Source organism: Piliocolobus tephrosceles, unplaced genomic scaffold, assembly GCF_002776525.5.
Source record: "Piliocolobus tephrosceles isolate RC106 unplaced genomic scaffold, ASM277652v3 unscaffolded_1218, whole genome shotgun sequence".
In the NCBI taxonomy this organism is placed as follows: Eukaryota; Metazoa; Chordata; class Mammalia; order Primates; family Cercopithecidae; genus Piliocolobus; species Piliocolobus tephrosceles.
Genome location: NW_022293399.1, coordinates 15359 through 19513, shown reverse-complemented (window position 1 = coordinate 19513; position 4155 = coordinate 15359). Strand labels below are relative to the sequence as shown.

The following is a 4155-nucleotide window of genomic DNA, read 5'->3' as shown; positions in this document are numbered from 1 at the left end:
CCGGCGGTTTCCCGTTGGCAAAGTTGCGCGGCGGCTTCGAAGGGGACGCCGTGCGGTCCCCCGCCCCAGCGCCGCCGCCGCCCCTCCAGGCCGCCGCGCGGGAAGGCCCAGCCGGCGGCCCCGCTTTTTTACCTGCCGGGAGTTTTCGCGCGCGCGCGCTCGTTCGATCGCTCGCTTTTTCCCCTCTCGCGCTCGTTTTCTTTCTTTCTTTCCTTCTTTTCGCTCCCCCGCTCGGGCGCTTTTTCCTCCCGCGCTGCCCGCGCTCGCCCGCTCGCGCCCTCCTTCCTGCTGGGTTCGGCGGAGCGGGGCGGCCGGCCGCTCTCCCCGCCCCCCTCCACCCGCGCTCCGGCGGAGGCGGCGGCGGCGCTCCGCGCTCCGACTCATTCCAATATGGCACGGATGCAGGGCGCATGCGCCCGCGCCCCCCCCCACCCCCAGCTCCGCGGTCCTCCCGGCAGCCTGCGCCCCTCGCGCCGCGCCCGTGGAGCCCCCGGGCCCGGCTGCCCCGCTCCCTCCCCAGCGCCATCCCTCCCGACTGGGGCCACTCGGGAGGCAAGGACTACGCGGGCTGCTGTGCTGGGGGTCCGGCGCCGCGGGCCACCCGCGCCCCCAGCCAGCAACTCGCGCGGACGGCTCTGAGGCCGTGGCGCAGGACACGCGGCGGCGCCTCGGGCCCCCGACGGCGCCGTGGCCCCGAGCTGAATGGCCCGGAAGAGGAGACGCTTCCCCGGGAACCCAGTGCCCGCCTTGGCCCGGCCCCGACCCAGGAGGGAAGGGCCCCGGCGCCTCACCTCTGCTTGTGGACGGAGCGGTGGGGATCTCAGAGGGGTTCGCGGGTCGGACCTGGCGTACTGACCCGGCGAAGAGCGCCGCTGTCGCCCGCACGTGACCGGTTCGGACAAGATGGCAAGAGCGGAGAAGCGGCAGGATCCCAGATGCGCGCGTGCTGCCGCCGTGGGGGCTGCGCCCGTTTGCTTGCCCCGCGTCGGGGATCGGGCGCGCCCTCTGAGACCTGAAAGGGCACCCAAGTGCCCCCTGTCTGCGAAGTCCGGCGCGGGCCCTTCGGCGCCCCCGGTGTCTCTAGGCTTCCGCAGGAGGCGCCCTGTAAATCTTGAGTCTTCCTGCAGCGAGGGGGCACAGGACAGCTGCGAATTGGGACGAAAAAGCCCAGAGCCCTGGGAAGGATCAGAACCTCGAAGGCGGCTTCAAGTCGGCCCCGCAACCCGAGGTGACCGTGAGCGGTTACGTTGCCTGAGCTCGCCCCCTACTCCTGAGCGCAGGTGCCCGTGGGACATAACACCCGCCCACCTGCTCCGGAAAGTTCCCTCCAGGAGGGAGTTCCCGCGCCACCGAGACCCGGGAGCTCCTGATGAGACTGCCAGGCCCTGAAAGGAGTTCTCGGACAGGGCCCAGAGGCGCCCCCCACCGCAAGAAGAAAGTCTGGGGTTCCCACCGTGTGCCAGGCGCGAGCTCGAGCCGTCTCCCTCAACCGCTCTGGGAAGTATCCCACTTCAGGAACTTACTCAAAGTCACGCCGCTGGTTCGATTTGAATCCAGATTTTTTTTTAGCACCGCTGGAAAAACAATATGACAACCAGAAAGAGAACAATCTAAAAAGAATACAGTAATCCATATTATTACAATGAAATGAAACTTTTCACGACATGAAACATATATATACACTGTATACAGTTGCAACAACACTTTTTGTTACTACTTTCACTACCATTTTTGTTTTGTTCACATGATTCATTTTTAAGGTGTGCAGATGTCCTTAACTATTCACTCAGCCCCCTAATATTTTTGGTTCTTTACAGTTGTTTGCTAATGTATCCTTGAATTCTGCACTTGGGACAAATACCTGGGAGTGGAAAGGCTCCCAGGTAGAAGGCTGTGAATGGCCAAGCAGTCTTGGCTTACAGCGTCATGTTTTCCCCAAGAGCTGCCCCAATTCTACCACCTCCAAGAAACAAGTGTAAGGAGTTTAACACATTTTTAAACATTGAGTGCCATTTCCCCCCTACTTTAATAGTCTATTGCTAGTTCAAGGTTACTTGGCATTTCTTAGGTGACCAAACATTGAAACATGAATTTTTTTTCCATGCATTTATTATCTGCATTCCCTCTTCTGTGAATGTTCTGTTCATATCTATCTTCTGGGGACTTGAACCTTCTAACTTTAAACAAGCTTTTTTTGTATTATAGATATTATTCCTTTGTCGACGTTGATGCAAATATTTTCTAGCCTGTTCTTTCTTATTTTATTCTAATGTTCAATGTGTCATTCTAGTGAATCCTTTGTGGTTTTTTAAATTGCTTCAATTCTGACAAAGTGAGCTTTCTGCTGCCCATCTGATAGTCTTTTTTCTGCTAGTTTTGTACCATTTCATTTCATATTTCATTCTCTGATGATTATCCCGATTTTATTTTGGTTTATTTATTTGAAGTAAAATATGGACATAACTCACTACCACTGTCATCGGTTGTTATTAATTCTGCAGTTACCATTTATTAAATAATTATTCACCAGACGTGGTGACTTACACCTGTAGTCCTAGCATTTTGGGAGATTGAGGCAAGAGGATCACTTTAAGCCAGGAGTTTTAGGCTGCAGTGAGCCGTGATTGTGCTACTGCACTCCAACCTGGGTGACAGAGCAAGACTCCATCTCAAAAAATAAAAATAATTTTAAAAAAAGACTGGGCACAGTGGCTCACGATGTAATCCCAGCACTTTGGGAGGCCGAGGTGGGAGGATCACGAGGTCAGGAGATCGAGACCATCCTGGCTAACAGTGAAACTCCGTCTCTACTAAAAACACACAAAAAAATTAGGCGGGCGTGGTGGCAGGCACCTGTAGTCCCAGCTACTGGGGAGGCTGAGGCAGGAGAATGGTGTGAACCTTGGAGGCAGAGCTTGCAGTGAGCGGAGATTGCGCCACTGCCCTCTAGCCTGGGCAACAAAGTGAAACTCCGTCTCAGAAAAAAAAAAAAAAAAAATTCCTTTGTTTAGTAAAACCTACTTTTACGCTAGACTTTTGATTTTGATTAATATATTTCTGAATTCTCCATTTCCTTCCGTAGCCCTAAGTTTGAGCAAATACCATGTGAATCTAAATATTGGTTCTTTGGAATAGGTTCTGACATATAAAAAGGCTTGATTCCCTCTCATGCCATTATGAGGTCTTCTTTTTTCAGAGTATCAGTTGATATCCACACTGGTTTATGTGTCTCTATGCATCCTACCATAATCATGTAGGGGTTAAGAGAACTGGCTTTGAGGAGGGATCACCCAGGTTCAACAACCAGCCCTGTGACCTTGGCAACTTACCTATCCCCTCTGGGCCTTCGGGTCTTGGTCTGTAAAATTAGGATAAGAGTAACAGCTTCCTCCGGCCTGGTGCGGTGGCTCACACCTGTAATCCCAGCACTTTGGGAGGCCGAGTCGGGTGGAGAGGTCAGGAGATCGAGACCATCCTGGCTAACACGGTGAAACCCTGTCTCTAGTAAAAATACAAAAAACTTAGCCGGGCGTAGTGGTGGGCGGCTGCAGTCCCAGCTACTTGGGAGGCTGAGGCAGGAGAATAGCATGAACCCAGGAGATGGAGGTTGCAGTGAGCCAAGATCGCGCCACTGCACTCCAGCCTGGGCGAGAAAGCAAGACTCCATCTCAAAAAAAAAAAAAAACAAAAAGATTAACAGCTGCCTCACAACCTCAAAGCCTAGGACATAGTAAATGTTTTGTAAATGTTAGCTATTGTTAATGATTTTTTTGAGACAGAGTCTCGCTCTGTCACCCAGGCTGGAGTGCAGTGGTGCAATCTCGGCTCACTGCAACCTCTGCTTCCTGGGTGCAAGCGATTCTCCAGCCTCAGCCTCCTCAGTAGCTGGGATTACAGGCATGCGCTACCACACCTGGCTGATTTTTGTATTTTTAGTAGAGACAGGGTCTCACCATGTTGGTCAGGCTGGTCTTGAACTCCTGACCTCATGATCCACCCGCCTCAGCCTCCCAAAGTGCTGGGATTACAGGTGTGAGCCACCGCGCCCAGCCTTTTTGAAATTTTTTTTGAGAGAGGGTCTCACTCTGTCACCCATGTTGCAGTGCAATGGTGCTATCGTGGCTCACTGCAGCCTCTACCTCCCAGGCTAAAGCA

The 4155-nt window shown here is 53.5% G+C and overlaps 1 pseudogene; it reads left to right on the top strand.

Moving 5' to 3' along the window:
• The first annotated feature begins 870 nt into the window (after window positions 1-870).
• On the top strand, window positions 871-1663 carry LOC111530581 (annotated as a pseudogene).
• Window positions 1664-4155: the final 2492 nt, after the last annotated feature.